The following is a 21,326-nucleotide window of genomic DNA, read 5'->3' as shown; positions in this document are numbered from 1 at the left end:
TTGTGATAGTTTGTTAAATTTTGGTAGTTTTTTGTACCTTAGTAGTTGGAGTAGTTGGCCCAGTCTATATGAGCCCATTACTTTCAGGAAGGCCATGTGAGGCAGTGTTTGAGGAGAGTTGTGTTTGGGCAGTTGTTAGGGGTAGCTTGGAATATAGGGTATGATAAGTCATTGCACCTTAATGGTTCTCAATGCATTGTAGTGTCCGGCCCTGAGTTGAGGCACCTGGAGGGGGTGGAGTGTGGGACACCCCAAATTTTCTTGGTGTTCTTGTCTATATTAGGCCGGAACAGATGAACTGAGGTTGTTGACCAACCCCGGATTGCTGGGGGTGAACGCATTGAACCAGGTGATTGTCACACTCTCACATCGATGTTCTCCTTGTTCTGATTTTGTTTTCGGAAATCTTGATTGATCGGGAGACATTGAGCAGCAACTAGCCTTCTGGTTTTTGTTTTTTGTGAGCCAGGGACACAGGTTTAGAAGCAGAAGCCTTTGCTGCTGTTCTTTTGTGATGGGGGGGGAAGGAGCTTTCTGGTACTTTGAGTTTTCTACACAGACAAGCCGCCTTTTTGCAGCGCGGCTTGGGGGTTCTGCCTTGCCAGGTGACAGACATTGATCCCCTTTGAATGACAAGCATATCTTGTCCAGCATGCGTCTAGGATATCAGCTTATCATCAGACAGGTGAAATCAGCCCGCCCAGCAGTGGATAACGCTCAAGGTCACATTGTATCTGCCTTGGGCCATTAATTCAGAGTTGCTGCCTCAACGTCTCTCATGTTGGGTCATTCTGTACAGTCTTGTCACAGGTCGCTGAGGTCAGACACACAATGAGAGAGTCGTACTTGTACCCTGACACCCAATGGGGAGTGCTTGTGTTCAGTGGCGTCTCTGATGTTCGACTGACAGACAACTGTGTTGGTGTTATGGTACTTTCAGCGGGGACGCTGAACCGACCTGAGTGACTGTTCCTATGTAGTTGATGTTTGGTGAGTGTTTGTTGTTATATGGGTGATTGTCTTTGTTGTTATGTGTTGTTTTGTTGTATGGGCTGACAAGAGGCCGTTACTAGTTGTTTTTGGTTTATGTGGCTGTTGTGTGTCTATGTTGGTGTGAGACTCTGTTGTATGTCTGGAGTTTGCTTATTTCCGATTCAGTGGTGTGGTATGTGTTTGTGAGACTGGTATTGTGGTGTGGTTTGTTTATGTGTTCAGTTAGTTGGTTGCAGTCCTGTTATGTGAGACTGGTATTGAGTTGTGTCTAGGTGGCTGCATCTCTTGTTTGTGTTGGAAAAGGCCTGGGTGGGTGCTGAGGCTGTATGTGAGACATGAGGCAATTAGTGTTGGTCTTCTGATTCCCAGATGGTTGTATACATTCTGGAGAACCAGTGGTTGACCCAACATGGCTAGATTGCTGGCTGAGTTGGGAGATGACAGAAAGACACCAAGTTAGAAGGATGGGTACACACATGAGAGACCCTGAGAGATCTAGCAAATATGGGAGATTGTAAACTTTTTAGGTTCCCAACAGAGCAGGAAATGAGCACAAAATGCAATGCCACCGAGGAGGCTGGAACAAATTGAGGAGAGGGAGAGTAATACGGAAGAATAAAAGAAACCTATGTACACCACTCTGGCTGGAATGTGAAACAGTCAGTGGAAATATATCAGATGTCTTCATCAATGTACACCAGATTGTGGATGGAAGTTGCTGGTATATCTCCCAAACAGCAAACAGTTAAGCAAAATCATTTCACTACAACAGAAGTGTGTTACAGAACCACGGGTGATTCCATTTAAAATACACAAGTTATCTGATAGGGTTTTGGACAAAAATTCTACATTTGAGGCAAAGCAAAAATAAAAAAATACAACTCTTTACAAATTTTTTGGGGACTGGCTTAATCAGTTGTTTAACAATATGTATCAGGCAGTAAAAGGAGAATAATAAAAAATAATCCACGTTAAAAACAATGCATTAACGTATTTGTTGATTAGACAGTGACTGCAATTATAGTAGACACAGAAAATAGAAGGCACAGGGCTCATTTAATGGGTCCACTATGAGAAATCAAGACTACTGATAAGTAACTGGATGATCCAAACTTGTCAAACACAGACCTAGTAAAACTATAACAGACATCAAAAGCAAAATGTTTAATCTTCTCCTCCCATAGAGGGGACTTTAACTCCCCCTACCCACTTAATTTTATGCACTAAATCCATTGTCAAACAGGAAGTGCCCTGCAAGGGTGAAAAAATGTCTCACACAACTGTGGTCTCATAGCACAGCTAATTAATGTTAAAAATTTTCTTGAACTGCTGAATCAGGGGAGCTGGGATCAGGGAAATTGCATTCAACAGTTAGCCATTTGTCAAATGGTAAAGCTCCTATCACCTAACTCTGACAGTCTACAGGGGAAAAAGAAAACATCATTTAATTGAATTGGTAGAGTTTCTCAAGCTGGAAAGATGTGACTTTGAAGTCTAAGATGACTTACCTGATTTATGTATGGTTATAACATCTAAAACTGGAGTAATGGAAGGAAAAATACTCCCTTTCCACTTATGAAGCTTTAGAGGACTTCAGGCTGTAAGAAGGGGGGAAACAGCATCTCACAACCTCAAACAATTCACAAGAATTAGTGCTCAACCTCCCATTTTTCATAATTTTTGCAGATAACATGCCAAAGCTATCACCCAGTAGAAACAATGGAATATGACAATTACGCCACCACCTTTTTCACACCTCACACTATATCAGCTATTGACAAGACCTCACAAATAGCATTTGACAATGTTCAGACATAGTTAACCCCTTGTAACACCACAAAAATCACAAAAACTCAGAAGAAATAAACTGAGCACTAGCTGTATCAGGCACACAAAAAGTTAAAGATTTGTATAGTTGTATCCCATACGAGACTGGACTAGACTGGTTTTCAGAATTTTTGTTGGTGGAATTTGGATTAGATCAAGATCTTATTAATGTTTATACACAGTTAATGGAGATTATGTTAAAAAATAATTATATTTTTTTGAAGGCCATTATTTTAAACAAGTGGAGGGTGTGGCCATGGGGTCAGCATGTGGCCCACTCTTCGCTAATATAGTGATGGCCTGGTAGGAGAAAATAATATTATTCCAATCTCCTTTTTTGTACATGTCCTTATATGCTCGGTATTTGGATGATTTGTTTGTAGCATGGAATGGACCAAGCAATTTGATTCCCCAATTTTTGGAGTACATCAATTTGAGTACAGAATTTCTGAAGTTCACATATGAGTATGATTGTGAAAAAATATCTTATTTGGATGTTATGATCTATAAAAAGCAGGAAGGGGGGTATAAAGTCCACTATTTTTAGAAAACCTTCCTATTCAAATAGTATTTTACATTTTTCCAGTAATCACCCTTATACATGTAAAAAAGGGGATCATAAAGGGGCAGTTAGTAAGAGCATCCTTTATGGTCTCGGAATTTGAGGACTTCCTGGAAGAATGTGAAAAAATGTCTAGAATGTTCATAGAGAGAGGTTATCCAATGGGTTTGATTAACAACATAAAGAGTAAAGTTATTTATAAACGGCAAACTCTGGTATATAAACCTATTTTGGGTATGAGTAGGAATAGTAACGGGTAAGAAGCTGTTCAAGGAACAGTGTCCTATGTAAATGAAGAAGGTGTATATAATCAAGATATGCCTGGTACAAGTAATAATAGCAATTATGATGGTAATAATAATAATGATAACAATGTATTACTAGGACGAGTTGTCCCCTTTTGCCCCCTAGTGACTGCCTATTCTAGAGACATACTAATAATTCAGGACATTATCAGAAAAAAATTGGAATTATATTTTACAAGAAAATTTGGGTAATGTCCTGGGGGGGGTCATCCGAATATAGTTTATAGGAGAATACAGAATTTAAAAGGTATTCTGGAAAGATCAGGCAAGTGCAGGATACAAGGGAAAATGATAGCCTGCGGTATGTGCTCACAATGTAGCCATATTTTGCCTACAACTTATGTACAGATCTGTGATAAGAGAATATTCAACAGGGGAAAATATAATTGTAATTCCCAGGCGGTGGTTTATTTGGCATTATGTAAGAACTGCCCAGCGTTTTATACAGGTAAAACCCAAAGCAAATTGGCACAGAGGATCTATGAGCACATGTATGAAATTAGACAGGCTAATGAGAAAAATGCATTATATAGGCATAGTAAAAAATACGCACGACACACCTTTAAATTTGTGGTTTTGGAACAGGTCAGATATAATAACTGGGGAAGACCTTGGAAAGTTTATTTAGAGACCAGGTGGCAAATTTTTGCCAATGCAATTTGCCCCCCAGGATTAAATGAAATGGTATCTATCACTAGTGCGCTAAAATTAAAGTTTTATGATAGATGAGATGTCAGCTAGCATATACATATTTTATGAACTTTTATGAAGGTATATTTATTTAGTTAAGGTTGTATAAAGTGCTTCGTAAAAGATTTTAATATGTGCATAAGTGTGTTTATTTTTAACTCATAATAATGAAAAAGTGTTTCTTTAAAGGAAATGGATGAATTGGATTTGGGTTTAATTGGTTGGTTTGAATCAGCTGCAGATATAAAATTGTCATGGTAATGCATTCATTTATCTGAAGAAGTCTGGTGATGTGCACCAGACGAAAGCGCTTATCTTAATATATATTTTTGTGTGTCTGATACAGCCAGTGCTCTGTTTATTTTTTCATAGTTAACCCCATCTAAACTCAGGATAAACATAAAGAAAATCAAGGTGATTTTATTTTAGCTGGATAAACTTAACTAGATCCATCCAATAGCTTAACAATTCTAGGTGTCCACCAGAGTCGATATCCTAAAAACTTATTGAATAACATATAACAAGGGATAAGCACTTTCACTCAAAATGTGCTTCATCAGACCCATTAAAATAAATCAACAGCTAAAAAAGTATATATAATGAAGCATTAATTAATCAGCCAATCAAAAATTCACATTAATGACTGGTGTATACTCCGGTTTTTGAGAATGGGTTTTAAAGGCACAGCTGCATTAATACCTGGCATTTTATCTGCCTGCAATCTAACAATCCATTTGGTTTCAGCAATTTCTAATCTGTTATTAAAATCACCCCCCTTTTATTCAAATGCACAAGTTGCCATACATTAAATACAAAGGAATGTCCAGGTTTCAACGATACATGTTTAGCTAAAGCATTGAGTAACTTAAACAAACAAATTGCAAACTAGACACACTAAACTGAAGACCTAATTTTCTATTCCCCAATCCATAATAAGTGTTTCCATTGCATTTTCTGCTGCTCTTCTGTTTTCACCGAGATCTTTGAAACATTCACTTTCTAGTTTGAACAAGCATGCTCAGTGTTCATTTTGTGTCAGTGTTCCCTCAAACAACCTGTCACTATATGTTACTTAAAGCTATAGCAAGTGGCTTAAATTTCCCAACAAAATTATCCTCACAAGGCTGCCACCCACTGCCCGGTCAGTCATTTACAATCCTAACAACTGTCCACCATTATAGCCACCTTAAATCTATTAATAAACAACTCACTGCCCTTTTCACTCCAGTAACAAACATGGTGATGCAAACGATGCAACCACTGTCACAACTCTTGGGAATAATCTCCCTGCAGCTCTCAGAAACATCCTTGCGCAATCTTCAAAGCTAAACTAATGCACTTCCACTCATTGATCTGGCTATGTAAGTGTATTTTAATTGCACAAGCTGGAGGAATAAACTTTAAAGTCATACACCAAGTTCCACCTAGTTCTGATATTCCATAAACATCAGCATACACATTACTGCCTTATATTAAATAAATAAACTAACTGCCAGCTAGCAGTGTTTTTCTATCCACAAAACAAAATCAGATCTTTCTACATAAATTATCTGTTCCCCTGCAGTCTCTTAAATACGTACACTATTTTCAAAATGTAATAAACAATTATTCTTACTGCATGATGTTCCTTTGCTTATGAATATGCAGAATTGTCTTTCACGTATTCATCTTCCAGCTGTTAAGTACTTGCAGTTGAACAGTAGTCTATGCTATTTCAATGTGAGGGACTTGAATACACACATATGATATGCAAACATACTTTCTATGAGTTGGTGCAACCTTGGAGTCAATATATTTAGAGAATGGTGGTGTAGAGGCAGAATGCTCATATTGGGGGTGCAGGGAAGCTTTATACTATACTCTTTATACTATTTTGTTTCTTTCTTTCTTCATGCATAAAATTGTTTGCAATGTATTATTATGAATGACAATTGTATATCTTCACTAATAAAAACTGTTGGTACTTATTGCAATATTTTTCTGACCTGTAACAATGCCTACATATCTTAATGCAACCTTAGTAAATGGAGCTTTTCTCCCTATGCTTCTACTGAAGATACAATTTCATATGCATTCAGGCTATCCTAATAAACAAATAAAAATAAATAACTAGATAGATAAATAAATAAAATAATGAACGACTAGAACCAGTTAAAGAGATAAAAGAAAACAAAATTACTTAACCCTATGACCATCAGTTTCTCCCTGCTGAAGTCCAATGTTTTTGTTCTGTGTGCACCTAAAAAAAGAATAATCTTAAGACGTTTAGAATTCCTGGTAAATCATTTACTATAGCTCAATAGTTATTGCCAGTAATTACCTTTAAGGCCAGACACCCTAATAAGAGGTATCACTCCTGAACTTAAGCAAGTTAGACAAGCAAAACTTTCACATTTTACTTCTCTGTCTACTCTAAAAGCACTGTTATTCCCTGGTGCACCAGCACTTGAATGGCCTGATTCCACCATCTGGTATGTTAATACCTGAATATCTAAAATCAGGCCTCTCACCAGTTATAAGCAATGATTCCAGCATCAGACCTAGCACCATTTACAAACAATAATTCCAGAATCAGGCCTAGCACAAGTTAAAAGCAATGGTTCCTGCATCAGGCCTAGCATCAGTTAAAAACAATGATTCCAGTATAATATAGTAGCAGTTATGTCTCACCTAAAGGAAAGGTAGGGCTGATTATTTTGCCATTTTCTCACACCACTTCTATGATAATTGAAAAAAGATCCACTCTGTACTGCTGGAAATTCAACTAGTTGCAAAGACTCTATTATATTGTCAAAAAAGGGTAGAGGATGGATGTGGAAAGATTCTGCACTCAAGTAAACTATATATCCCATAAAGTAAAGTCAGGTGTGATGTGTGCCTCCTCCAATTTTCTCTGGTTGCTTTTTTCCTTTTATATTTTCCTTTCTCCTTGCAACAATGTCTGTCACAGTACAATGGCCTCATACATGAGTAAGAATAATTGGAACAATTGCACAAGGATTCTTTTGTTCTTTCCTGCTTCCCCATTTTCAGCTCCTTTAGTTTAATTTCATTACTTCCATTTTCCTATTACTATATGACAATAATTAGCTGCTTGCTCTGTTAATACTTTGGACAACTGGACTATTTACAAATGGTGCAATCTGTAATTAAAGTAATCTTTTACCAGCCTGATAGAAACTCATGGACATCTTTCCTCCTAAAAGATGATTAGCAGAACAAAGGAATTTCACCTTTTCTGTGTTATACAATCTAATGTTGTTAATTTTCATTTATTCCTTAACAACTGTGTTTAGATCTGATCCTCACATCCAACTCGGCTGCTTTTACAGCTCATGGATGGTGGAAACTCTCAAGTTCCTCCCTTACCCATAATGCTGTAGTCCACTACCATACCTCAGAACTCATTAGCCACCTTTGCGTATGGACGTGCTTGCTGATGTCTCTTGAGCTTTAGTGTGGTACTGTGAGTGATATATTATGGTGATAAAAGGAGATACTGCCAGCCCAGCTAGCTGAAATTTTGTAAATAATTATATATCTTTGGTGAATATCGAAATGATTTATATAAGATGGTTGTGTTACAAATGTATTACAACTATATGTCATGTATATCAAACTGCTTGTACAGACGTCTGCGTTTTGAAAAGGTATTTGTAAAATGCTTGTGTTTAAAATGGATCCACAGTGTGCCCTACTGGAAGAGAACAGAAATGTACATGCACTATTGTAAATGTTTCAATGTATATATTTTAACAGTAGAAACTGGAATACAGGAGGCTAACTTCAGTCCAGCAAACTTCAGAAAAATAACTGAAATTAAATTACTTTATGGCTAGGCCATAAAAGGTGGTATCTTTCAGTTTTCAGTGCAGCAAGAGACACAATATCTGTACTCTGTACTAGGAAACTTTCTGTACTATCTTTAGGGTGAACTAATTACTAGTCTTGAAAGCATAAAGCAATGCAATTGTTTTATGACTTCCAGCACCTGCAAGAGATCTGAGGAGAAGCCCTTGTCTGTATATTTTTACTGATAGGTGCTAAATACTGCCAGCTTCATCAATGGTTGTTTTGCCTGGGAACTAGGGTCAGATGACAAGAAGTGATGTCATTTTGCAAGTTATCCCAGCAGTAAAATTTTAGATATTTTGAGAAGTGTCTTAGTGAGACAGAGCATTCTGCATTGTGTCTTGTACCTGACAACAACTAGAAGATCCATTGACCACATCTGCCTTGCTCTAATGAAGTAAGTTTCTAGAGAACACGTACACAAATGCATGGATCTTGCCATACCCAGTAGAACCAAGACGCTCTCCTTCAAAAAAGCAAGCCAATCTGGTGGTCCCCTTCCATAAACAAATTCTACAACAGAAGAAGGAAACTGATGCTGAATAAGGTGAAGTCCCAAGACTGGGAAAACTCTCTTATCTGCCTCAACAAAAAGTTGAGATCCCTCATCAAATCCTCTAAAGCTAGGTATGAAAACAGAATTGCGGCAGATAGTAAAGACAACCACAAGGCCTTCTATAGTTATGTAAAGAATCTCCATGGCAGTAACCAAATTTGCTGTGAGCTACTGCACAATGGTACCTCCTATACCGAGCCAACAGATATTGCCAGTATACTGGCTGACAGATTCAGTGCCAACTTTACCCCCGCCACCCCTCCAAAGGACTAATCACAATACCAGTAGATTGCCAAGCACCCAGTATTACTGCTGCACAAGTTAAAAGAGCACTGTTCAAGGCCAAGAATACAGTTTCTATGGGACCTGACAATATCCCTGGTTGTGTTCTACATGAACTACAGAGTGAACTGGCACCTCACCTGTGGGCTGTTTTCAATCACAGCCTCACCTCAGGCTTTCTCCCTGCTGAATGGTGCACTGCTACAGTTATCCCTCTTCACAAAGGAGAAGCGACTACAGACCCTGGGAACTATCACCCCATTAGCCTGATGAGTCTGATATGCAAAGCTATGGAATGCATCATCATGGACCTAATAAACAAGGATATAGTGAATCTCCAAACTCTGGATCCCACACAGTTTGGTTTTGTGAAGGGTAGATCATGCCTGCTCAACATGGTTGATTTCTTTGAGTCTGTCACCAGAGCTGTGGATGAAGGCAAGGTGGTTCATATAGCCTACATTGTTCTGGCCAAGACTTTTGATATCATTCCCCACTCAAGAATCATAGAAAAACTCACTAAGCTTGGCATCAACCCCTATATCACTAGGTGGGTTGCAAACTGGCTCAGAGATAGAATCCACAGTGTGAAACTAGCTGACTCCAAGTCAGACTGTCGATTAGTCACGAGTGGAGTCCCACAGGGTTCAGTCCTGGGTCCTCTCCTGTTTGGTATCTGCTTCTCTGAAGTCCAGTCCAACACAAAGGGACTCTGGCTGACAAAGTTTGCAGACAATTGCAACTTGGGAGCTATTATTAACTCCCCAAGTGATGTTGACATCCTACAGAATGGCCGCACTGTGACCAACGACTGGTGTCAGAACCATGGCCTTAAGCTCAATGCCAAAAAATTTCTTCATCCCCTTTGGGAAAAACCCTGTGCCTATAAATTACCACATTGATGGTAGTCTTCTGAGCACAGAAGATGTTATAACAGATATGGGAATACAGGTTGACAGCGACCTCTCTTTTGATCACCACATTGCCACTGTGGTCAGAAAGTCATTTTATGTGGCACATCTCATTACTAAGGGTTTTGCATCCAGGAAGAAAGAAGTCATTGTCTCTCTCTCTACTCTTCCCTCATTAGGCCAATCATCGAGTACAATGCCCCATTTGCCATGTACCTCATTAGATACCTGCAACAACTGGAGAGGCCACAAAAGTACCTCACAAAGAGGATTCTAGGCCTTAAACACTTGTCCTATATGGACAGACAAAAAACTCCATCTATTGTCTGTCTCATATCACCTGCTTAGAGGAGATCTCTGCTTGACTTAGAAAGCCATGTCTGACCCAGCTCTGTTAGAAATGCTACATCTAAAGAAATTCCAATCCCTCCGAACCACACACTCCAGAGACCTCAACCTCATTACCACAATTAACAGAACATGCTGGAGGGACAGGTTCATAACCCAGAGACTGCCCATGCAATGGAATAGACTTCCCATACATGTCAAGTAGAGAACCTTGCTGACCCTCTTCAAGAGACATCTTGATGAGTGGATTGGAAACAGAAAAGTCACCCCAGGGATAACACCAGTGGCTCTACTTGACAGAGGCACTGAGAACTAAGGTCGGGTGGCACTATGCCAGGGTAATCCTATGGCTAGGCTTGTAAAGGCCCCAGGGCCATTAGCCTAGTACACACCTATGAACAGTATAATTCTCTTAGATACAGTCAGGAATATAGTGAAGTTTAGTTTAGATATTTTTCTTTATTTATTTGAGACTGTCCTGCAATGTTGTTTTAAATATTTCCTGTGGTTTTGAACTCTGATGTCACTGTGCATATATATTTAGTATTGTCTTGTTCTTTTATTAATCATTAAATATATTTAAACCTTTCATTGTGGCTGATCTGTGTAGAGCTGTTTAAGTTTTGAGAGTACTTGCATATTTATTTGGTGACATTGTGTGGGCCACTCCTAATTGCCTTGCTCTTGGTCAAACTACCATTTGTATTTATATTAATATCACTCAATATATTGGGTACCCTTGGAAGACCCTTAAGGTAGCTGGCAGGAGTGACTGGTGACAGTAAAAACTACCTTATAGCCTGGGCAGAAGGGGGCATAGCTAGTAAACCTATGCCAGCCTTTCCCAGGCATGTGTGTGTAAAATAAACCTAAAAGTGTGTGTGTGTGTGTGTATGTCAGCTATTTGGGCAGGGACACGAAGCACTGGTTGAACAGAGAGGGTGCTGGAGGTCTTGGTTTGGTCATTCAGCTGAGATCTCAACTCTATAGCTGTGCCAGTGGAAAGTCTTAGTGGGGAGTTGGAGAAAGAGGGAGAAACCAGCCCCGGACTGGCTGTGGTCTCTGTGTGCTCTTAAGGGAAATTGCACTTGATGCAAAGAGATGCATATGGAATTATTGTGTGTGTACTTGTCATCCTCCTAGTGAATATCCCCCATAGGTGCCAGTGGAGAGGATTGAGGCTCCTTGATTACTGGCCTAGTAGTGGGTCATCACAACTGGTGGCAGTGGTGAGATGTCACAATTATATTGTATTTTCCTGCCTTATCCTTTATACATTTATCAGTGCATTCCTCATTTACCATAGCTGGTAGATTTTCCTGTCCTATACCTTTGTGGTATGTTTGTTACCATTGTTGGTAATTCATAACCAAAAAATCTCAGGGGGAGGGTCCTGGTCAACACAGGGTAAGACAAACCAGTTGATTTAAGACACCATGTATAAATTTCTTGTAAGCCTGTACCCAAAATAGAGTGAAACAAATCCAGTCACTTTTTACACATTTCATCCTTAATTTCTAGTAACCTCTTAGAGGGATATCCTCTTTTTGTGATCATCTCAATCAGGTTACCTTGGCAATTAAGATTAGAAGCCAGTTCCCCCTCAGGAATAAATGAAATTGTGTCAGTAGACAGTGTTTTAAAATTGTGAGCTTCTAAGCTCTAACTCCCTTCTATATTACAAAGATTAAACTATTTTAAAGTTATTTATTAGTGAATTTGGCCTTGAAATTATTTTTCTGGAAAAGCATGCTCATGGTTTTTATAACAATTATTTTAGATTTGTATTTTATGATATTTAATTCTTAATTACACTGATTTTTTAATCATTAGTTTTGTCATGTGATGGTTTCAATTTACTATTTAAATGCACAGATTTTTTTATGATCCATTTGTCCTGATGAAGTCCCGATTAGATGGGATGAAAACGCTCAACTATTAACTGTTTTATTAATTTGTCATTAACTGTGGTGTCTTAAATCAGCTGGTTGTTCTTACCCTATGTTGACCGGGACCCTCTCCCTGAGAATTTCGGGTTATGAGTTGGTAGACGTAGGGAATACTCTTCATTTTGTTGGTTCATGTTTTTTTGAGTATCTGGTCCCCATATCTAGCCAGGATTTGTTCACCAGTGTAATGGCTGAAGGGAACTATAACTGCAGCAACGGACTGCATCAACTATTATGCCTTAAAGTGGAGGATGCTTTTCTTCATTTAAGCAGTCAGCACATTCAACCTATTGGACTTCTGACTCCAGTTGTTGGGAATTTTATACACACAACTTCATCTAGGGATGTAGGTGTCAGTAACAACCGGATTATTAGTACTACACAAGATTAATGTAATGATGAGAATATTGGGAATATTGATTTTTTTAAATCCAGTAGAACTCCCCCCTCCCACCAAGGCACTCAGAGAGACTATCCCAAAAGGGGAATAATATGAACAGTGGGGATGGGATGATGTTTCCAAACTACAGATTCAATCAACAGGCTCAAACAAGGAAGTACAGATAATAAATTGTAGCCATGTGACTGAAATTGATACTAGACTAGTTTGAATATTTCTGTTATATTTAATGATTTAAATTATTTTTTTGATATTAACATGCATCCTATTTTTACTGAATTATGAGTTTAACATTTTTAATTACAGCAGAAAGATTTTAGATGAGAGACATTTTAAACTTAGTAAAGGGTTTACTTTTGTTTGCACGGTTAAACCTGATATAGCTGGTTTATTAATAGATTCAAAGTTATATATTAGGAAGCTGAATTTAAACATTTTATTACATGAAGCCCCACAGCTTACTACCCCTTTAACCAGTTTTCCAGAGCAAGCACATTTAATCCACCAATTCATCCTACTTTGCAGTTATTTGAAAGGCATTGTGAAAGAGACATGCGAAACGACTAGCTAGTTCATGGGTTTACAGTAATAAAAATCTAAGTAAAGACAAAATTAGTCTAATGAATGCATTAACTCAAAAACAAGAGGTTAGAATAATGAAACCTGATAAAGGAGGAGGAGTTGTTATTATGGATACCTTGGTAGAATGCACACTTTGTCGAACAATGAAGTATAATATTCCAGAATATTTAAAAATGAAATAAATATCATCTACTCTAAATTAAATTTGTTTTTGAAGGATTTACTGGACCAAGGGTTATTCAATATAAAACATATATATATTTTAAAGTGTGATTATCCAGTGATACCTGCAGTCTTTGATATCCCTAAAGTAAATAAAAATCTTGTAGATCCCCTTTACGCCCAATAGTATCAGCAGTAGGCTCGAAGACTCAACCATTATCTATTTATACTGATGGTAGTCTTAAACATTTTGTCAAGAAATACTCATATATTCTGAGAGATTCCTGGGACTTTCTAAGACATATTGCTCAAGGACATAATAATAATGAATGGTTGTTAGTTATGGTAGACATGGTTGATCTTTTTTCCTGTATACCACACAATACAGGATTTGAATGGTTTAGAGAGGCATGTATAGCCTGTAATGATATTACCAGTTGTGATGCTGATTTATTGACAGAAGTTATGGAATTGGTGTTGTATAATAATTATCTCTATTTTGAGGGAGAATATTACAAACAAGTGACACGAGTCACACTGGGTGTGACTTGCACTCCTCTGTATGCAAACTTGGTGCTCTGGTATTGGGAACAGGAATGTTTTTAAATCTGTATATACTGATTTCATAAAAACATATTTATGTTTCCTAGATAATGTGTTTATTATTTGGAAAGGAACATTTGCTTATTTGAATGTTACCATATAATTTTTGAGGTTTACTTTTACCTATTCCAGTGGCAGCATTAATTACTTAGATATAACCTTAATTAAGGATAGAAGTAAAGAAACTTTTATTTCCAAATTATACAGGAAACCAACATATTCCAACAATTATTTATATTATATTAGTAATCATCCTTATTATCATAAGAGGAGACTTGCAAAAGGCCAAATGGTTAGAATTTCTAGGATAATTTTGGATGATGAAAACTTCCTGATTGAATTGTTCAACCTGATCGAGATGTTTCAAGAAAAGAGGATATCCTTCTAAGATGTTACTAGAAATTAAGGATGAAGTATGTAGAAAGCAAGTGGATTCATTTCACCCTATTTTGGGTATGGGCTTACAAGAAATTTATACTACATCTGAGAGTCCTAATAATTTTGACCTTACGATGGTCATTAAGTATGACCAAGGTAGCACTGATATTAAGAAGATTCCTGCTAGCAACAAGGAATTGATAGAATATGATAAAGTACATATGTTTCTAAGAAATCAACTACATTTTATTTTCAAAAGGCATTTAACCTCAAAGAGAAAATGGAAAAGGGAAATAGTAATAATTTGGTTAATTAACATTCCGTTGTTTCCAATGGTATGTTACAATGTGGAGCATGTCAGCAGTGCAGATTTATACAAGTGGGGCATAACTGATTACTAAAAAGTAATGAATGGATTTTCACACTAAATACTAAATGTGATTGTAATTCTAGTGGAGTAGTTTACCTGGCTTATTGTGATTTTTGTCATTACTTCTATATAAGTAAGACCAAATGGACTCTACAAAACATATTTATGAACATTATTATGACATCAGTAAATGTAACTACAATAATGGACTATAGAAACATAAACTACTTTGCCCTAAGAACAAAAAAATAATACTTTTTTTGTAATAGAACAAGTTACATCAAATCCAAGGCAAGGAGCATGGGAAAACAGGTTGGAATACCATGAGTTACTTTGGCAATTAAGACTAGAAGCTCCCCTGGAAATCAATGAAATGGTGTCAGTAGCCAGCATTTTAAAATTATGAGCTTCTAAGCTCTAACTCCCTTCTGTATTACAATGATTAAGCTATTTTTAAGTTATTTATTAATGAATCTGGCCTTGGAATTGTTTTTCTGGGAAAGCATGCTAATAGTTTTTATAACAATTACTTTAGATTTGTATTTTACTGCGGTGGTGGTGCTGCGGTAGCATTGTTGCCTCACAGTAAGACGTTGTCCTGTTCAATTCTCAGCTAGAGCATGTTCTGTGTGGAGACATGCGTAAATGGGCGTACCTTCGTTGAAGGTTGTGCGTCAGGGCTGGCAACTCGGCACGTAAAAATCTACTGCCAATCATTAGTGGACCGGAGTTCCCCTGTGGCGACCCCCTAACCCGGAAAAGCCGAAAGACACAACAACTTTAGATTTGTATTTTATGATGTTTAATTTTTCATTACACTAAGCTTTCTTGCATTCATTAGTTATGTCATGTGATGGTTCCAATTTATTATTTAAATGTAGAGATTTTGTATGATCCATTTGCTCAGATGAAGTCCCAATTAGACTGAACAAAAGCACTCAACTATTAACTGTTTTATTATTTTGACATTAAATGTGATATCTTAAATCAACTGGTTGTTCTTACCCTTTGTCACTGGGACCCTCTTCCTGAGACTTTTTGGTTATGAGTTGGTAGACTTAATGAATGCTCTTAATTTTGTTGATTGTAGCCAATTCCCTTCCTTTTTACTTTCTTCATTTCTTTATTTCTTTCCTAAAAAGTTTTATTTTTTATTATTATTGTTGCTATTTCTTTTTCCTGCTTAAAAATGGCTAAAAACCTTCAGGTTTTTAAAAAAATGTAAGGATTGTGGGCATAAGATACCATTATCTTATGCATATGATTCATGTGTGTATTGCTTAGGCCCAGCTCATTTAAAAGAATTGTGCAATTTTTGTAAAGTCTTTAATCCATTGGCCTTAATGGATAAAAAATATGCTAATATTAAAAGGTTTATTACCTTCTGCTTTTTCAGAAACTTTATCTGGAGCTCAAACCCCAAACAAATCTGATAAGGAGGTGTCCAGAAAGCATTCATTGGACCCTTCTGGTTAATCTCCTCCTAGCTCGGATCTGATTTTTGAACATTCTGTTAAAGTGTCCAAGTGAATGGATCCAAGTTCTATGGATCTGTAGACAAAATCCTCAGATCTAGCATCTTCTGACAAGAGATCCATATCATCGGATCTGACACACTTAGATCTGAAACCACTGCCTCAGACATGGTATGCATTCTCTCTGAACCCTGTTCCTCCCTGGCTGCCATCTCCATTTTTAGAGATACACCACCATTCTAGGTCCCCTTCAGTGGGCTCTTCTTGTTCTTCCAGGAGCCTGACAGAAGCAGATGTGGAGAGAATGATGTGGAAGTTTCTCTCAGCACAGATTCAGATGGTAGTTTGCTGGGCTCCTAACCCTTTGGGTCCAGAGACCTTTGCCAGTGCTACTCCACCCATCTTGGCTCCTTCTCTGATCCAAATCTTGGCTTTGGAGCCCTTGGATCTGACTCTTCTGGGACCATCTGTATCAGAGCTGAAGATTGTTGTATTTTGTTTCCCATACATTCTCGAGCTGGATGACTCTTGGAACTGTAGCATCATTGTCGGGTCTGAGGTGTTAGAGTTGACTCTGAAGTTGTTGTACTCATCTCTGCCCATTGCAGCCTCAGCATTGAACAGCTCAGCTCTGACCTCTGCCTCTGATAGGCTGCCTTTGGGTCAGAGGGAGCCTATGGCCCGGAAGCATGGCTTCTTGGCTCCATCAGCCTCCTTCTTCCCAGATCATTCTGCCTTTGAGGTGGTGGTGGTGAGAGTGTTCTCTGCTTCTGGAGGATGGATGATTCCACCCCCTTGGATCTTCCTTCTGTTCCCATATGTCCTTGTGCCGTGAGCCTCAACACTCTGCTCCACAGAGACAGCCAGCCCAGAGTCTCCAAGTTACCCAGCAGGGTATATTTACATCTTCTGATATTTCTCCAGAACATTCACTGAAAAAGTCCCTAGGAAGAGAAAGTGCAAGAGAAGGCTCCTAGACTCTCCTCAAGAGTCAGTCACAGAAGATACTGTTTTTGATGAGGGGGGAAGGGTCTCAAAGATCACCACCTGATGACGTCTCCTTTAGAGATATTCTGGAGATTCTCAAGCAAAGGGGTGATTAATCTGTCAATAGCCCTTCCCAAGAGGAATTGGTATTCCTGGAAGCCTTTGGGCCTGGCCCATCTACCTCCTGGGTGACTCCACCTGCTGATGAGCTCCTTGATTTGATCTCTAGGCAGGTGTGTAAGGATCTTGATGCTGTTGAACCAATACCCAAGAGACCAGACAGGATCCTGGCACCACTGAAATTAAGAGAATTTTAGAGTAAAGCAGTACCAGTAGATGCCATGGTCATTGTGGCAGCCACAAAGAAGGAGCTCACAGAACAGAGTTCATGTGTCCATTCCCTTAACAGAGAGTCCATTGCACACTTCACTAGACTTCAGAGGGACTTGATTAAAGAATTTTCCAAATCCCTCTCTGGGACCATTACTTTTGAGACACAGAGCTCTATTGCCTCACAGCTGGATACCCCAGAATCCATCTCAAATTCATCCATAAGGTACATTTCACATACAGCTGAAGGTACCTCAAAGAAGACGGGTTCAGACATTTCCATTAGGAGACATGCCTGTCTGCACCTGTGTGATTTCACAGAACCCTTCAAGTCCTCCTTCGTCAAGTCTCTCTTTGACGGACGTTTTTTGTTTGGTCCTAAAGTGAAAGACACACATTCCAGTTGTGAGCAAGATGGTAAGACCCTTTCTGCAGTGGGCATATGTTTTTCAACTCCTCAAATCAATGGAGAGGTTGGAAAATGTGTTTCAGAAAATCACAGGGTCCTTTCCATAATCTACATGGAGATGGGGCAGAGGGGGGAACTCTAAACAAAGACAATGTCCATGTGGCACAGGAGGCTCGCAGGACCAGGGGTCCAGAGATACCTTCTCTGACAGACCCTACCAGTGCTCCTGAAATAAGGATGTTTTGTCCACCTCTGGAAGCAGTTGGGGGTCATCTATCTCTGCACCAGAGACCCTGGCTAGACATTACAAAGAGGATTATTTCCAGAGGTTATATAATACTCTTTCCTCTACCCCCTTCAAAAGTAAACAAACTTCCTAATGTTCCTCCCAGTCAGAGGAAAGCAGCAGCTTTAGAAATAAAACTTCTGCTAGAAGAAAAGAGTCGTAAGTAAATCAAGGAAAACAAACCATGGTAAAGCGAAGCCACAAAGTGAGAAACAAGATAACCAAAAAATAAAACTGTTACATAACTGAGTTTTAATTATGATTTGCTTGACTATGTCATGTGATTTTTGTAATTCTCTATATATAATGACGTGTTTTAATTGTCTTTGTATCACACTGATGAAGGATACCTATCTGAAAGATTTGCAGTTTTATTAAAGTTTGCTAGCGTTGTGAGACACGTGTTTATTTTTTAGAAAAAAAGAGTCATCCAAGAAGTCCCCCAGACCAGAAAGAGTTTGTAACTTACTCAAAATTCTTTTTAGTGCCAAAGACAGCAGGGAACTGGAGACTAATTTTGGATCTCAGCAATCTGAACAAATCAGTGCATTATATGAAGTTCCGGATGGTCACAGTTCAGTCAATTTTGCCCTTCCTGCACAAGGACGACTGGATGTGCTCAATAAATCTTCAAGATGCATACTATCACATAAACATTAACAATCCAGGAGATGCCTAAGCTTCTGGCTGGGTGCCAGTCATTATCAATTCAAAGCACTGCCTTTTGGCCTCACCACAGACCCCAGGGTGTTCACTAAATGCATGGCAATAGTAGCAGCTCACTTGAGACTGCAGGGATTCTGGGTATTACCATTTCCCTTTCCTTACCAAGGGTATAAATGATTCAATTTCAAGTCAAAAGATAACTTAAAACTCTTCTCTATCACTTTGACTGATTCTACAAGCCTTGGGGTCAATGTCTGATGCAATAGTTCTGGTTCTATTAGCAAGATACCATATGAGAATTATTCAATGGACCCTAGCAACTCAGTGGTTCATTTTACACCAGTCAGAGTCCACCCAGATCAGAATAATTCAAGCATGCAGATGTACCTCTTGTGGTAGATTTGCTCAGATCAGGTATTACAAGGTCGTCCCTTCATTCTTCCTCATCCCAAAGCCATAGTGACCATGGATGCTTCCCAAATTGGGTGAGGGAATGAACTTTTTTTTGAAAGACAGTCCAAGGCACCTGGCCTTCCGAAGAGGCCAACATACATATCGATGTCCTGAAAATCGGGGGCAGTACTCCTAGCATTGCAGGCCCTTCAAGACTCTCTTCCTTCTGGGTCTATTATGATACAGATGGACAATATGTCAGTGGTATGGTACATCAACAAACAAGGAGGACCAGATCTTACCCCTTGTGTGGAGAAGCTCTCATAGTGTGGCAATGGGCAATCTCATCCAGTCGATTTCTGATACCGATGCACATTCTGGGGAAATCCATCATGATAACAGACACGATGAGCAGGTCCATTTTATTGCCTCTTGAGTAGTCTCTCAACATGAGAGTTGCAGAAAAGATATTCCACCAATGGGGCCAACCTTGCAGCCACCTCTTTGCATCTCCCCTCAACAACAAGTGCAGCAGGTTCTTTGCCCTGATCCTCCAAATGGGGGGAATCACCAAGAGATGCTTTCCTCCATGATTGCCCCCGGTCTCCTATATGCTTACCCCCAACCTTTCAAATTTCTCCAGAAAGCATCTCAATTGAAGAGGCCCTTTATTGGCTTTGTTAGATTTGGTTCCCCTTTTCATTGGTCTCATCTAGTTCATCCTCCATGGATTTGGGATCCAGTTCCAGACCTCCTGTCTCACCCGACAGACAAGATTCACCCGGGCATTTTAAGCCTAAAGATAACCGCATGGTTTCTCCACTTCCATTGATAGCTAGACAACCAAGGCTCTTCCTCCACCCCTGTCCATCACATTCTTTTATCTTCCCATAAAGCTTCCACAAGGAAGATTTACAGAAGTAAATGGAAAGATTTGTTTTCTGGGAACAACAGAAATACATTGGCGTTTTTTAACAGCAGTACATAAAGTCTTCATGTTTTTGGCTACAATTTTTAATGAAGGGGCTAGCTCCTCAACTACTAAAGTACAACTAGCTACCATTTCTAATTTTCATATAGGAGTTAACAATTCCACCTTAGCTTGTTTAAAACTTTGTAAGGCATTTATCAGGGGTACCTTTCTTCTGAGACCCCCTTTTAAAGATCCAATTCCATCATGGGATTTGAATTTAGTTTTATAAGCTTTGTCTCAATCTCCATTTGAACTATCAGCATACCTCTCAATCTCTTAGCACCTGAAATCTGGACAAAGATGGAAATAATGGGGGACAAAGGCCCAAAAATAGGGATATATTTTAAATATTACTCTTATAAACTTAGAAATCTGCTGGAATAATAGGTTTTGTGTTAGCATGCATTTTCTGGAGGATATAAAGACTGAAACTCAAATGTGTGTCACTATTTTGTGACTTCAGTCTTCAGTGATTTGCCTAAAAAACACAAATTGTATGAGAAACAGACCAACAATATGAGACAGAAATCTGTACATTCTGCAAAAATCTGGACAGTTCAGAAGTATGACAATCAGCAAAGTGTGAGCTAAAAATTTTAACCTGGAAAGCTATCTTTTTGTTAGGTATAACCTCTGTTTGAAGAATCTCTGAACTTCAAGCGCTATCTTCTAAACCTTATTTAATTTTCCATAAAGATAAGATAGCTTTATGAACCAACCCATCCTTCCTTCCTAAGTTGGTATCAGAATCCAACATAAATGAATCTAGTAATCTTCTAGTTTTCTTTTCAAATTTCATGAGCAAAGGAGAATATGTGTTAAATTTGTTGGATGTTCAGACAGTTGCATTTCTATTTGTATAGAACAAAGAATTTCAGAAAAACAGATCAATTATTTGTTTCCTTTTTTCTGAATTGAAATTTGGAAAACCCGTTACCAAAGTAACTCTATCCAAATGGTTAACTGATTGCATTTCCTTTGTCTACAACAAATTGGGTTTGTCTTTGTCAAAAGCTTTACAAATCCATTCAACCGGG

Source organism: Protopterus annectens, chromosome 1.part0, assembly GCF_019279795.1.
Source record: "Protopterus annectens isolate FY-2018-M chromosome 1.part0, PAN1.0, whole genome shotgun sequence".
NCBI lineage: Eukaryota > Metazoa > Chordata > Ceratodontiformes > Protopteridae > Protopterus > Protopterus annectens.
Note: the sequence above shows the minus strand (reverse complement) of the source record.